The following is a 16,781-nucleotide window of genomic DNA, read 5'->3' on the forward strand; positions in this document are numbered from 1 at the left end:
CATAATCACCATTTATATTTAAAAACCTTAGTAAATATTTCCTCAGTCCAAGGACATTCTCTGACGTAAACACACTAGAATGTATCAACATCAGGAAATTGACTTTGCTACCATGCTATTATTTCATCTCAGTGCTTTTACCCACTAATGATCTTCATCTAGTATGGGATCTAATCAAGGATTACAGGTTGCCTTTAGTTTTCATCTATCTGTAACCTAGAAAACTTCAATTTCTTTGTCTTAATACTTTGAATAACGCAGGTTAGTAATTTTGCAGAATGCTGTTCAATTGGGGTTTGCCTGATATTTTGTCATTATTAGATTCAGGTTACGTATTTTCAGTAAGAATACCAGAGTAATGATATTGTGTGCCTCTCCAGTCTCAATATTGTTGATGTTGACTTTGAGTAATTGTTTAAGGAAGTGTCTTCCATGTTTCTCCATTGTAGAGTTACATTTTCCCTTTCACAATTAATAAGCATCTTGTGGGGAAATACTCTAAGACTATGTAAAATCTCATTTCTCATCAAAATTTTAATGACAACGTTCAATTCTGTCAAGAGCACTTTCAGAAGGAAGGTGAATTATTACAACTTCTATAAGAACCAATCTAATACTATGCATAAAATCATTATGGCTTTTAAAATAGTAAATTTACCACACCAAGTGAGTCTAAAAGAAAATAGGATGTATAAAGATTTCTATTCAAGAATACTTATCACAGAATTACTGATAGTAGTAAAAAATTAGAAATGATCTAAACATCTAACAGAAAATGGTTATATGTATAATTAAGTTATACTACATCCATAAGAGGAATTATTTTACAAGTGATTAGAATGAATTTGGTGAAGATGGGAATAAGTTACAATAACTTTAGAACTAAGAAGTAACGTGAACTTTTCTTCATCCCATTCTGCCCTATCAGTTTGGACTCAGCATCATTCTAAACCAGATGATCAATACCAGGATGTGGCCTCTATTTCTCATCTAATTCCATTGTCCTAATCACAGCCTCTTTATCACCTTCTTCGTCTCTGCATTTCTCAGGGAGTAGATGACAGGGTTGAGGATTGGAGTGATCACTGTATAGCACACGGCCACCATCTTGTCCACAGACAGAGTGGTAGAAGGCCTCAGATAGATGAAGATGCAGGGCCCAAAGAACTAGGAAACCACAATGATTTGGGACCCTCCGGTGGAGAGGGCCTTGCGTTGCCCCTCAGAATTTTGAGTCCTCAGATGGACCAAGATGACCACATAGGAGGTTAAGAGGACCACAAAACTGATAGCAGACAAAGTTCCCCCATTGGCAATGATCAGAAGACCAATGAGGAAGGTGTCAGAGCAGGCAAGTTTGAGCAGGGGAAGCAGGTCACAGAAATAGTGATTGATCACATTGGGGCCACAGGAGGGCAAGTGGAAGATGAGAAGGATTTGGGCAAAGGAATGCACAAAGCCCCCCCAGCCATGCTGCTCCCACCAGAACAGCACACACCTGCTGGTTCATCATGGTGGTATAGTTCGGGGGCTTACAGATGGTCACGTAGTGGTCATAAGCCATCAAGTGAACAGGAACATCTCAGTGCCACCAAAGATGTGAATGAAGAAAATCTGTGTCATGCAGCCCCACAGAGATATGGCTTTCCTTTCAGCCAGCAAATCTGAGATGAGCTTGGGGGCTGCAGCAGGGGAGTAGCAAATCTCCATAAAGGACAGTTAGCAGAGGAAGAAGTACAAGGGGGACCAAGACTTCTGCTGGTCATGACAGTGAGCACAATGAGGAGATTCCCCAGCACAATTGCTGTGTACAAGACCAGAAACAGCACAAAGCAAACTTTCTGCACATCTTGATTGGGAGAAAATCCCAGAAAAATGAATTCAGTCATGTTGTGTATGTTAGCCATGAGGTCACCACCAGGAGGCAATAATTGGGTGAGGTGATCTGAAATGATACAAAATAAAAGACTCCTTCATTAACTGGTTGAATTATGTAATAATCCCTTGCATATCTTAACAGCTTATGAACTGGAAATTGAAAAATGTGTGGGAGTTAGTTACAAGTACAAGAAGTGAAGAACATTCCAAAAAGGCAGACTAGTACACAAAGCTATAAAAATTCATCTATGTGTGGCTGGAGTAAACCAGAGAATCACAAAGATAAAGCTGGAGATAGAGTCTGGTACCAGTTCATGAAGGACTGTTATGGACTCTAGGGTTTATCCTACAGACAATGGGGAATCATCAAGAATGTTAGTCAACTGCAAGGAAAATCATTTTTCAGTAGAGATTGGACTAGTAGAAATAGAGCAGAGGAGAGGAAATCTATTAGGAAATGAATGCCTTATTGGATGACATGGGGCACAAAGATAGCATTGCTGTCTCCATGTTAGATGTCTCTCTGCTGCTGTTGAATGCTTTTGCCTTTTTTCTGCATCTCCCTTTCATCCCACTTCATTTGCTCTTTCCATCCTTGGTTTGCAGAATGGTACTCTCACCACTCCACTTCCCTTAACTGTCTTCAGAAGAGATGTCCCTTGACACTCAGTACTCCGTCTTATTTCTACTTTCTCCTCCTAATTTTCTCCTTCCACACCAGGTCACTGGATGATCTTGTCCCTTTCTAAGGATCAGCTCAACTCATGCACAATTTTTCTCCTTACTGATACCTTCATTTGCTCCAATCATATGCCTCCAGTAGCTACGGAAATATAAACCACCCCTCCACCTAGAGTGTCCACTCTTGCTATGACACAAGCTTCTATGTATTCCAGCCTTACAACACCTCAGGGAATCACCAAGAATGTGCACTGACTGATTTGCAGACAGTCCCGTCCATGCTGGACTTTGTCCAAGGTGACTGAAGTCTTTGTGTATCAACCCAGCCTTTGTACAGTGAGACTCCAGGGCACCTGAGACTAAGAGGCGCATGGCATCCACTCATGCCACAAAGCTTCTTTCCTTCAGGGTTTGGGGACAGGCTCAGGAGATTAAGGACTACCATGAGGCAGAAGGAAATCACTGATAAGGTTTACAATTACAGAGACAAATGGAGGGCAGAGACAAATCCTAAATTCTCAGAACAGCTGGGGGATTTTACCAAGAAGCCATTCATTGAGGAAAGCACTCTTAGCAGTCTAGACTCCTGGGTTTATATCCAGGTTTCTTCAGGTAGCATCTATGTGATATCTAGACAGTTCTTTTGCTTCTCAGAGTCAAGGGCCAAACTGTAGCATAGAGATAATACCGACATCACAGGTAGATGCGATATATCCCACTCCCAGCCCATCCCAGGAGCACATAAGTTCCCATACTCTGTGAAACATTGGAGTCATCCCAGAGGCAGGAAATACATCTCCACAATCCACAGACTCTTACAGTCCATGGCCCTCTTCTTTCAGGATATTTTGTAATCACAGCACTTTTCATACTGAATTTTAACTGTGTTATGTGACCATCTGCCACACTAAAACATGAACTTCATGAGAGTAGAGATTATATCTTGCTACCCCTTCATCTCCAGATCTTACTGAAGTGCCTCCACAAAATAGCATTCAATGATCATAAATAGAACAAATGAAGAGTGGATACACATCTGCCATAGACTTCTTAGCACAGTATTTGGTACATTGTAGATGTTCAGTAAATATTTCAAGTACAAAGGTCCCCAAGGACTGAGACCATACCTTCTCCATCCCTGAATCCATACCTAGCACTGTGCTTGTCTCAGGCAGACCAGACCGATGAGAGAATGATTTGTAAAATGCCATGTGCTCCAAGGCAACATTCCCTTTGCTTTCAAATTGGATTGTAATCATTATAAAAAATAAGCACATGCTCACAAAACAGAACTCACCCAAGGTTTCTGTGGCTTTGCTGTTATCACAGTTCCTTTTTCTCTTCTGACCACAGAGATGCAAATAATGCCAGGAGAATAGCCCTCAGTTCATGCAGGTTTCCCAGTTAGCATTAAGGCCCAGCTACCAATCAACCTTCATACATCTCAGGAATCACCAGATGGAAGATCTGCACCCCCTGCAGCCTCAGGCTAGGGAATGCTGAGACTAAGCCACTGAGTCTATTACACCTGATTTAAAACAAGAGCAAATTGGACTTGCTTCCCAAATATTCCACCGAGAGATAAAATTCTGGCAGCCCAGCCTTGAGTTCACTCTACATGAGAGATAACAGGGGGGAAGGTGTGATGATCAATTGAGAAGATTGGTTCACAGACAGCCATACCTTTCCCTTCCTATTCAGGATGACTACCTCATGGGATGTAGAACCTTCATACTAAAATCTCAAACTTCCTTGTAGGTAACATCAGAAATCAATAGAACATGTGAAAAACTTAAATTCACCCAGGGACATGTACACTGTATGGGGCTCTGTGCTGTTCAGAGGTCAATTCGATATAGCTCCTGCTTATCATGAACTCAAAAATATGACTTTACATGAAATTACACCATTTCAAAGGATGGGTCTAAGGAATGTGGGCCACAAATGTCAGAAAACTGAAACAGTACTTCTCCTTGCCTTTGGTATGAAAGAGAGTATAGATCAGTGTTTCTCAGCTGGGGGTGATTTTGCCCCGTAGAGGACATTTGGCAATATCTAGAGGCATTTTTCATTGTCATAACCTGGGAGGAGAAGAGGTGCTACTGGCATCTAATGGGGAGAGCCCAGGGATGCTAGGACACATCCTACAATGCACAGGAAACCTCCCAACAACAAAGAATTGTCTGACCCAAAATGTGAATAGTGCTATTCTTGAGATGCCCTAGTGGGATGAAACAAAATTTGTCCTGAATTGCTAATTATTGAAACTGGATGTTGGGTACACATGAGTTCATTATCCTACTTTGACCACATCTGTAAATATATAATGTATATAATTTTCTGTAATAAAAGTTTTTTTAAATTCCATAAGATCACTTGTATCCCAGATCCCCCTTTACCCTCCAGTGGAAAATTAAAGCAGGGTGCACTCACAGGAAAACTGAGTCCAAACTTCCATGCCAAAGACACTGAATCACAGAATTTCAGTCACTTGCCTGAGGTTGTACAGTCACTAAGTAGTTGAACTAGGTTTCAGTCTGTCACTCTAGCACCAGATAAAAATCCTGTAGCCACCTCACTATGCCCCTACACACTACCCTCCAAGATATCCCACTTACCAAAACTCCCTGTGGCAGATATTCTTTCCATAAAAACAGAACCCTGAATTTGTTCAAGCACCAATGTGCCCAGACCAGGGGAAATGCAGTGCCTAGTCTAAACTGATAATATAATCCCATACCCCTTTGCAGGAATATAGATAGATAGATAGATAGATAGATAGATAGATAGATAGATAGATTAGATATATAGATATATAGATATATATAACCCCTATCCCAGTTTCTTTTACATCTAGGCATAGATGTGACCTAGTTCTGATCAATAAAAATAAAAATTAAAATTGCTCTGGGGAATTTCTGGGAAAATAAAATTAGAGCCCCTCTTTCCCCTCATGTGAGCATATAACACCTGGGGGTGCTCCAGCCATCTTTCAGCCATGAGGGGACAGCCAAGAAAATTGAAGAGGCACCGACCAGGTGCTCTGGCATCACAGAATTCACAAAACAACCCTGGAAACACGGACCTCCAAATTTCTTTAGTAAGCAATAATTTTGTTACAACTTAAGCCAGGAGTTGGTAAACTTTTTCTGTAAAGGGTTACATAGTAAATATTTTAGGCTTAGCAGACTACACAGTCTCCGTCATAACTATTCAGTTATGCCTCTGTACCACAAGAACTGCCAGAGATAAAAAGTAAAATAATAGTCATGATTGTAGTCCAATAAAACCTTATTTATGAACACTAACATTTGAATTTCATACAACTTTTAGGTCTTACAAAATATTATTCTACCTTGTTTTTCTTCAAACATTTAAAAATGCTAAACCCATTTTTAGCTGGCAGGACATACAAAAACAGACAACAGGCTGGATGTAGCTTAAGCCATACCTCAGCACCCAGATAATGACTGTATAGAAGGGGAAGTGTCTTGTAAAATTGTTCAGATTAAGACATAAATGGTTAATAATAACTTTATTGTATTTCAACTCCCAGAGATATTTTCATTCTATCAGTGCCATACTCCCATGAAATAAAGCTCCTACTGTGGAATTTCAGATATTATAAACATATTAATGGGGTGCAGACACCAAGTGAATTAGAAAGCCTTCCAGGGACTCCCACAAGATCACATTAATAGGGAAAGACAAAGAAAAACATGAATTGATGTCTCTAGATACCACAATCTTTCCTTATACCACAACCTGCTAACCCCAAGAGGAAAAGTGAATGAAGCCAAGGTAGCACAGGTAGAAGTTGATAGAGTGGTGATTCCAGTCTGGGTCATCCCTCCCTGCTGTCTGTGCATGTTGCATTACGGATCACCAAAGAGACAGAATGCAGCTCAATTTTCAACATTGTCGAAAATAGGGACAGCTATGAAAGGGCTATGATTGATGCCATGAGGGTAAGGTGCTAATCTAAAATCAAACATGGCATTGCCTCCTCAGATCTTACATGGATCAAAGTGGCATATGAGAAACAAAAAATATATTGGGTGTGCATTTATCAGACAAGGGGTTGATTTTCAAAATATATAAAAAACTCATACAACTCAACACCACCTGATCAAAAAATGGGCAAAGGATATGAACTGAGATTTTTCCAAGGAAGACAGCCAACAGACACATTAAATGATGCTCAACATCACTAATTATTAGGGAAATGCAAATCAAAACTACAATGAGCTATCACCTTACACTGATCAGAGGGGCTATAATTACCAAGAAAAAAAACAACAAATGTTGGAGAGGACATGGAGAAAATGGAACCCTCATACACTGGTGGTGGGAATGCAAACTGGTGCAGCCACTATGCAAAAGAGTATGGAGAGTTCTCAAAGAGTTAAAAATAGTAATACCATGCCATCCAGCTATCTCACTAGTGGTATTTACCCAAAGAACTTGAAATCAATGATCTAAAGAGACTTATCCACCCCTATGTTCATTGCAGCTTTTTTCATAATAGCCAATTTGTGGAATCAACCCAAGTGCCCTTCTACAGATGAATGGATAAAGAAGATGTGGTATATATATATACAGTGGAATACTACTCAGCCATAAAAAGATAACATTGTCACATTTGCAACAACATGGATGGACTTTGAGGGTACGACACTAAGCAAAATAAGCCAGACAGAGAAAGACCAATACTGCATGATTTCACTCATATGTGGAAGATAACAAATACATGGATAAACAGAACAGATTAGTGGTTACCAGAGGGGAAGGGGGCTGAGAGATTGGCAAAAGGGACAAAAGGGCACATATTTATGGTGATGAATAAAAATTAGATTACTGGGGGTGAGCATGATGAAGTATATTCAGGAATTGATAAAAAATAATGTATACCCCCAAATTACACAATGTTACATACCATTATAAACCCAATGAAATTACTTAAAAATATATATATGTTGGGAGTGAATACAATTTCAGATCCTCCATAGAGAATGGTAACAAGTGGCACTTGTATCTTAATGTCATCCAAATTGTGTCTTTAAGCAATGTTTCTTTTGTCATCATTGCTCAGACTTATTAATGTGTTTTCTTCTCTGATGATGGCAGATTTATCAACATTAAGATATTGAATGTGGATTGTTTGTTAATTGGAGTGATTTTATAATGCAAAGTGAAAATCTCATAATTTCCATGCAAAGAAAATAATCATAATGTACAATCTAGAAATTGAAGCCTAGAATGGGATGTTGAAGCCATAGGACCTTCTTTATCCTTCGCACCATCATGTAAGGACATGGACACCACAGACAATATGGCTTTTTTATATTCTATTATCCACTAGTTTATTTAATTTTCTGTTCATTTATTCAACTAAAATTTTCTGAGAACATAGTTTGTTCATAAAATTATGCTAAGCAGTGAAGTAGAACAGAAAGGTAAATATCTTCCATCAAGTAGGTTTCAAGGTACATACATCCATAAATATAAATAATATAAAGTATAAAGCACTAAATGCCGTAAGAAATAGTCCAGATGAGCAAGGGACAGTCAGTTTTCAGAGGAAGTGGGCTTTTCTAACTCAGGTAAATTGGCAAAGGTTTTATGAAGAGAACATGACTGTTAGACTTTTTAAGGAATCTCAGTTTGAACAGACTGATATGGTGAATGTTTAGAACAGAGAAGGAGCCAAGCCCCTCTGGAATTGCATGGGAAGTTGGAGGCCATCCAGGCTGATAAAGGGATGAATTTTATTCCCTCTCTGACAGTGGAAAGTCAAGCTTTCTTGGATTCCCAGGAAAAGTTCAGGGACTACTTTGCAAAGATGTGTCTTCAGCCATTCAGTAAATTTCTTATTGGTACCCAAATCCTTATTTATAAAATGAACTTTACAGAAATTAAGGAATGACAAATATCTAAAGAAGATAAATAATTTTATATTTTATTATTTTCATGATGGTGAAAATAGAATGAAAGTTGATACAAAAGGTAGAAGTCAGATAGAAAATCATTTATAAACACAAGTTCTGTGGGGAATTAGGGTTTAAGGATTGCAGCAACAAAGTACTAGGGGAGTTTGAGATATCCTTGTGGTATGTAAAGAAATAGAAACATTAATACGCATCATCCTAGGCCAGTGTTATAAAAAATAAAATAAAATAGGATAAAAATATGAATAGGTTAACATTTACTATCTTCCTCACAGCTGACTAAAATCAGAAAGCTTATCTGGTCACTGTTCATGCTAATTTTTTCAAGTTTTCATTTTTATCACACCCTTGAATTCACTTTCTTGCCCACAAACTCTTCATGGCCATTTTCACCTCTGCATTTCTGAGCCTATAGATGATGCGGTTCGGCATAGGGGTGATGACTGTATAGAACACAACCACCAGTTTGGCCTTAGGGAAGGTGCGGGGGGCTGCATGTAGAGGAAGATGGCAGGTCCAAAGAACAAGATGACCACGGTGATGTGAGAGGCACAGGTGGAGAGGGCTTTGCGCCTCCCCTCTGCAGAATGGCTCCTCAAGTTGACCAGGATGACGATATAGGAAGACCCCTAGAGGAGGAGGGAGAAGATAGAGAATAATCCACTGTTGGCCAGCACAATAACCCACTCCACAGAGGTGTCAGTGCAACAAATCTTGAATAAAGGAAGGAGGTCACAGAAGTAGTGGTAAATCACATTGGGGCCACAAAAGGATAATTGGAAAGTAGCAATGATCTGAACCATGGAATTAAAAAATCCCCCAAGCCAGGAACCAACCACCAGATGGTGACACATAGGCCTCCTCATAATGGTTGTTTAGTGAAGGGGTTTGCACATGGCCACATAGCGGTCATAGGCCATCACCGTGAGAAGGAAGATCTCAGTAACACCAGGGAAGTGGAAGAAGAATATCTGAGCCAGACAGCCCTCAAGGAAGATGGTTTTGCTCTTGGCAAGTAGGTCTGTGATGAATTTCAGAACAATAGTAGATGAGTAATTGATCTCCTCTGGGACAGGTACCTAAGGAAGTAATACATGGGGGGATTCAGACTCTTACTGACACTGACTGTCACAACAATGAGGCCATTACCCAACACCATGGCCAAGTACACAGGAGAAACACCACAAAGCACTTTCTCTGAACCTCTGGATCCTTGAAAAGACCAGCTATAATTAACTCAGTCATGTTATTTGCACTGTCCAGGAAATCCATTCAGATATGCTGGATGTGAACTATGGAGAGACTTGCAATAAAGCAAACACTGATTGCAACCAATTTGCCTCACTTATATCACATTAGACAGTGTAAACCACTTTGCATACAAACTTATCATGAATTCATTCATTTATCCAATATGTACTCACTCAGCATTAAATATTATAAATCTAACAAAAGTTTCATATTAGAAAATGAAGGTTCAGAGAAACGGTTATTTATCCAGGATCCCACAGAAAGTAGTGAATTCTCGGACTCAGAACTGAGCTTTCTCACTTCAGTCCAGGGTTCCTTCTGATTCTGCAATGGATATTCTGAATTTGGGGGCCAATGAAGTTCATAGCACATATTTTTATTATCTTCATTGTGTTTTCAATGTTCTATATTATTGGGGAATCCCCATGACACACTCCCGCTCCTAAATTCCTTCTTTCTTTCATCTCTGAATCAGTGAATCATCTTCTTACCAATAATTCTTCTCTTTCCAAAAGGTCCTCTGTACTGTTTGTTCACTTAGTTATACCAGCACTTAACTTATGTCAGTTTCCTTCACTTGCCTTGCAGCTTCAATAACTATGTTTATATAACAAATGTGCGAACATTTCAAGAGAATTCAACTTACTAGTTTGTCTCCATCATTTCACTATTATATTTATACCTCCTCCCCCACTGCTGAAACTACTGAGAAATCCTGAACTCAGAGAGCTTGTCCTCTAGAACATTGGTACGGCTAGTAATCCTGCTTGGCTGCCTTTCAAGTTGGTACTCAGCAGCAAAGTATAAGAAGAGTGAGGATCCCTCTATATGTTACTCCTCTGGAACAGATACTCACTGAGCACCTCTTATACATATATACACAACTCCCAACTATACAGAAGAAATACAGATCACAATACACACTCAAGTTAAGAATGTCATGTGATTCAAAACAATATTCTCTATATTAAGGTGCCAATCAGGAATTTTTTCATCACACATATTCCAAGAGAAACAATAAAGAAAAAGTATGAACATTTTTACCCTCTACTATACATTTTATCCTCATTACTTTTCCCTCTGTCTCTAATGTCACACTGAAATTTTCAAGAAACATAATTTTGAAGAAGTAAAAGTACATGTGAACTGTAAGGGCCAAAATTAGCAGAAGAACCAAAAGTCAGTGATGCAGATAGATGGAAACAAAGCAGTGTGTATCAGACTTCCTCAGGTAGGGACAGATGCAGAAATTTGAAAGCAAATGAAGTCAGTGAGTGTTTAAAATTAAGAAACTGATATTCTGGAACAAGAAAATTGTAGATAAAGAGGTCATAGCATGTCAGATCCACAGAGTATCTTTGATCCTTCACTTTATAATCCCTAATCAGTCCTTTGTGTACTTGGGCACCGGAGAAAGCCCCTTATTGCTCATGTAAATGCTCCTTTTTGCCTAACCTAGCTTGAATAGGTTTCTGTTTCTTGTAAGCGAAATTCCTTAAGATGTAAACTTAGGGAAAAGCAAAAGTGGAACTGAAAATCACTAAAAACTATAAGTTCAAAATACAATTACTAGTTAGAAAACACAACTGAGGGGCCGGCCCGGTGGCACAACAGCTAAGTTCACCTGTTCCACTTCTCGGTGGCCTGTGGTTTGCCAGTTCGGTTCCCGAGTGTGGACATGCCATCGCTTGGCAAAAGCCATGTTGAGGTAGGCATCCCATGTACAAAGTGGAGGAAGATGGGCATGAATGTTAGCTCAGGGCCAGTCTTCCCCAGCAAAAAGAGGAGGATTTGTATTAGTTAGCTCAGGGTTAATATTCCTCAAAAAAAAGAAAACACCACCAAACAAATATTGCATTTATAATAACCAATAAATATTTTTAAATAAAAAGTTTGAAATGCGACATATTAGGGCTTGCCTGGTTGCATAGTAATTAAGTCTGCACACTCTGCTTCAGGGCCCCAGGGTTTGTAGTTTCAGATCCCAGGCACAGACCTACACCTGCTCATCAATCCATACTGTGGCAGCATCCCACAAACAAAATACAGGAACATTGCCACAGATGTTAACTCACGGCCAATCTTTCTCACTACACACATAAAAAGAGAAAAATTAATTCTTTTAAATAATAAAATGTGAAATATTTCTACAGATAAGTATACTGTACAAATAAATATACAGATACAAACCATAAAACTCTACAGGAGAAAAGGAAAGAATATATAAATGGAAATACATTCTTACATCCACCAAAAAAACTTACAGAATAATATTTTTAAGTAGTAATATGCTACATAAAAAAGATTTCATCTCTCCCTAACTTTATCTTCAAATTTAGTGCATCCTCAATCAAAATCTGATGGAATTTTTCTTTATAATTTGACATATCTATTCTGAAGTTCAACTTCAAGAAAATATTGTAAAATACATATAAACATACTAAATAAATATTCTTTAAAAATTTAAAAATTTCAAAGAAAAGTTCTGCAAAATTGTCCTTCAGATATAGGTTTTTAAGTGGTTATAGTTAAAGCACTTTGATACCAGTTCAGGAATAGATAATTACATAAATCTTAGAAGCTGACATAATTCCACATAGCAACTTATGATATAAAAGTAGAAATAAGGTAGCTTATTCAAAAGATGATGTTAAGACAATTGGTTCACCACTTGGAACCAATTAAACTTTATGTCCAACTTATTACTTACATCAAAATAAATGGTTAATTAAAGATCTAGAAGTAAAAATTTAAAATGTTAAAGAAACTAGTGAATAAAATCATAATTTGGGGTTAGAAAGGCATTTGAAAGTCTTGCAGAAATGTTAGAATTACACTATACAAAAAAACTAACTTCTGAGCAACAAAAAAGCATAAACAAAGTTGTTCTACAAATGAAGCAATGGTAAAAAGGCTTAAAATATATATGAACAGGCTTAAACTTGACATAAAAATGGTCTTCTAAATCGAACATAAATATATATGTATCCGAATAGAAAATGGACAAAGAATACAAAAACAGACAACTCACAAAATAAGTAAAAATATCAATATACATATGAAAGGACTTTGTCTCACTAATAATCAAATAAGTGCTCACAAAACATAAAAAAACTATTTTTAACTATAAGTAAAAGATTGGTACTTGGAGAGCTGGTAAAGGTGAGAATACAAACAGTCTAACACTCAGTTGCAGGAGTCAAGATCAGTATAACTATTCTGGAGAGAAAACTGACAAATATTGACAAAACTGTATCAAATATATACACTCTTCTGCCTCAAATAAATATTCAAAGGAGACACTGGTTAATTACAGAAGTGTTGGAGGTAGTGCCATGCTGGAGCCAGCTCACATTGGCTTAGGAGAACCTGTTGAATACATTATTCTCAAGTCTATGTTTAGTGATGTCACATTGGTAGTTTGAAATCAGCCTTGATTATAACGTCGATTGAGGTTTATAATCTGGTACAAGTGGCCTTCCTAAAACTGAATTCCAGAATTAGGCAAAGGTACCCACCCAGCCACAGCAGCATTGCTGATTTCCAATGTGCAAATGCTACAAATTGGGGCTTTTTATTTAGGAGAGCCAGTGATTAAACATTTACCAGCACACTATCACTTTAGAGGCTAAGAGAGCATTACTTCCCCACTCCTCATGTCTCCTTCCCTCCTCCTGATGTGGAGGAAGCAAGAACAACATAACTCTTAGCCCCACTCCGCCACAAGGGAAGTAGAGCCAATTTGGAAGGAGAGATTAGGAATGCAAAAATGGGCCTTTCTTCTCTCCTCTTTTTCTTGGAGTGAGATGTTGCAGTGAGCACACTTTCTATACTGCCCCAGGGGCGACCTATGTCTCTATGAGATATGGACCAAGGTACTCTGTAGGTTAGGTCCAATGCTGTCATGACTGGGTGGGTACCTTTGCCTAATCGTGGAATTCAGTTTTAGGAAGGCCACTTGCACCAGATTATAAACCTCAATCTACATTATAATCTTTTCCAGTAACAAAGGTGATATTTTTTCCCAACCTAAATACCTTATTCTTATGCCTTGATTCTGAATTAGTCAAGCATTCATACAAGGAAAAGATAAATGTATTAAGTTTATTCAAATACACAAATGGTGGTTCCCTCAATGGGTTTATAAGAGGAAAAGAAAAACTATAACAACCTAAATATCCATCTAAGTGGTGGTAGGACTGTCTGTCTACACAAATAAGATAGCAATTTAATTTCTTGGGAAGAATATGTGCTATGGGACAAGAAGAAGAGGAATGGCAATGTGTAGAAGAAAAAGGGATCAGTCATTCATGAAAATAGAAAGAAACTGCCTACCCAAGAGCTAAAGTTTCCAGGAATATGAGTGCAGCAGAGAAATTACATTAATACCCATGACCTAACACAAGAAAAATTGCTAAATTCATCAGTGTGGTGCCCTTTCCTGTAGCAATGTTGTGGATACCAGAAACTCAGAATAACTAGGAATATCTGGAACAATCTCAGCACCTTGGAAAACCAAGTAACGGAATGATTAAAAGATAAGATTGTGAGATTCAAGAATCACCTTTTATCACATCCTCACTCAGAAGCCCAAGGAAAAGATTTGGACAGAGATTAGGGTTGCAGCTGATGAGAAATAGCTATGGAGTAGAAGGAGACCTACAGGCAAGTGTGACCTGGAAGATACTTTGATGCTACTACTTTTACAGCAATTGATATATTCTTTATAATTGTAATTCTGTGTCTGTATCTTCTACTGAAAGATACACTATCCTAGCATTCCTAATTATCTGTTCAATATTTTCCTCAACTCTTTATTATTAATTGCATTTTGGTTGATAATAACAGCTAGTACTTAAATAATACCATGTGCCACACACTTTATGTGTTCTATGTACTTTAATTTACTCAATTCTCAGAAAAAAAAAAACCTGTGATGAGGGCATTATTATTATCATCCTTTTTTTATGTATGAAGAAATAGAAGCACAGATAAGTGAATTAACTAGCCTAAGGTTACATAGCAGTGGAGCCAAGATTTCAATCCAAGCAGCATAACCACAGATCCTATTCTTTTTACCTGCTACCCTATACAACTTATAGGTATATAACAGAAAAGTGAAGGGTTAAAACTAAATATATACTTTGTTAGAAGTCCAAAGTATATTTATTTACTGACATAAAGAAATGTTTTTATCAGCATGAACTCATTATTTTTTTGATCCATTCGCGAAACTAAGAAAAATAGCCTAGGACCAATCAGAGAGATCACTCAGAGGTAAGAAAGGAATCATGTAGGGTCCAGTTTTTCCAACCTTCTTCACTAAGAAAAGGAATACCTGACAGCCTTCCTCTTTGAAGACCACCTTTTCCTTCTCTGTCATCTCTGCCTTTTCTGTATTTATTCCTCTCTCTTCTACCCCACCCTTCACCTTTTTCCACCATCTCTTTCACTGAGCTAGTAAGGAATATTTCCTCTTTCCCCACATTGCAGCCTCACCAAAAATGAACAGAATATGTGACCAGCATGTAAAATCCTAAATCAACATCAGAGCATGTAGACTCTACATCAGGTGACTTGCTAGACTCTGGACCAGAGCATAATTATAGACTGCAGACAATGGCCAGATAAAATGAGAGAGAGCTTGATATGCCAATGTGACCGATCTCAGTGTGAAGTAATGGAACATCCATCTCAATCATGTGCCCCCACTTTGTAGTTCCCTGATGGTATCTCACAAAATCCCAAAATTGCAAAAGACTTTAAGTTCATCAAATTTTGTGTTTTGCATAATGTTATCACAATAAAAATAAATATATAAACTGAATTCAATACTCAAAAAATCTTTAAACCCAAACAGCTGGTTTTACAAATGAATACTTATGACTCAAAGACAAGAACTGACTTGCTCAATGTCATATGCCTGCTTAGAGACTTTGCACCTTATTTCCAGCCATATCACCTAGCTTTAGGTCAGAAAATATGGTGTGGTTTCATTCTACCTTAGAACAAGAATTGAATCAGATGGATCTGAAATGCACTCAAGTGCCTCCAATTCAGCATGAAGTTAAACAAATGCCACAGAAATTAGCCAACTAAGGGATTTTAAGATTCTGATTTTCATGTGGAAAAGCTACCCACCCAACAAAATTCCAAGAGTTATGATTAAATGCTTAGGTCCTTGAACCATTTAAAGTAAATTCAACCACACACTATAATCAAGGGAACGACTTCCTCATCGAATTTTCTTTATCTTAGGTGAAACTTTGCCAAATAAACTACGACTTAGGGAAAGATTCAAAATCTGTTTCAGTTACTTTAGTGAGATTTCTTTAAAGTTTTTGCACCCAATAATGAGGTAGTAAGAGAAGAAAGTTGAAGGAAGGACATAAATGGAATTTTTTCCAGACTGGACTATGGAGAATGAAAAGGAGTATGAACAGAGTTGAAAACTAGGACTGAACAGGGAGAAAGGAGACCTGGGCACTAGCTCTCATTCAGTAAATGTATTTTTTAGACAATAAATATAATATAATCTCATTAAGGAAAAATTGGTAGCATGCAAATGGGAAAAATTATTATTTATTTATATTTATTCCCATTTATTATTTATATCATTTTAGGTGCAGGTTTGATTGCATGTAACAGAAAAAAGGCAACTTATGAGATAGAACTGCAAAAGTACAGAAAGTCCAGCACTGTTGTGGAGGTCGAACAATATTACCACAAGAAAAAAAACTTTTGTAACTATGTATGGTGACAGATGTTAACTAGACTTATTGTGGTGATTATTTTGCAAAATATACAAATATCAAATCATTACATTGTACACTTGCAACTAAACTAACATAATGTTATGTCAATTATACCTGAATTTAAATATATAAAATGTTAGACTTCAGCAATCAGACCTGAGTTTCCATTTACTGAGGTATGAATGACTGTGGGAGAACAATCGCAGGGAATAATAAGAATTCTGCTTTGCAAATTATAAGGAAGTTACCTCTCAAAATTCCCAATAGA

The 16,781-nt window shown here is 37.7% G+C and overlaps 2 pseudogenes; both read right to left on the reverse strand.

Annotated features, from left to right (window-relative positions):
- Positions 1–979: 979 nt before the first annotated feature.
- Positions 980–1,889, reverse strand: LOC139040834 (olfactory receptor 4X2-like; annotated as a pseudogene).
- Positions 1,890–8,861: 6,972 nt separating this feature from the next.
- Positions 8,862–9,779, reverse strand: LOC123282363 (olfactory receptor 4B1-like; annotated as a pseudogene).
- Between the last annotated feature and the right edge of the window lie 7,002 nt (positions 9,780–16,781).

The sequence above is a fragment of the Equus asinus genome, chromosome 17 (assembly GCF_041296235.1).
Source record: "Equus asinus isolate D_3611 breed Donkey chromosome 17, EquAss-T2T_v2, whole genome shotgun sequence".
In the NCBI taxonomy this organism is placed as follows: domain Eukaryota; kingdom Metazoa; phylum Chordata; class Mammalia; order Perissodactyla; family Equidae; genus Equus; species Equus asinus.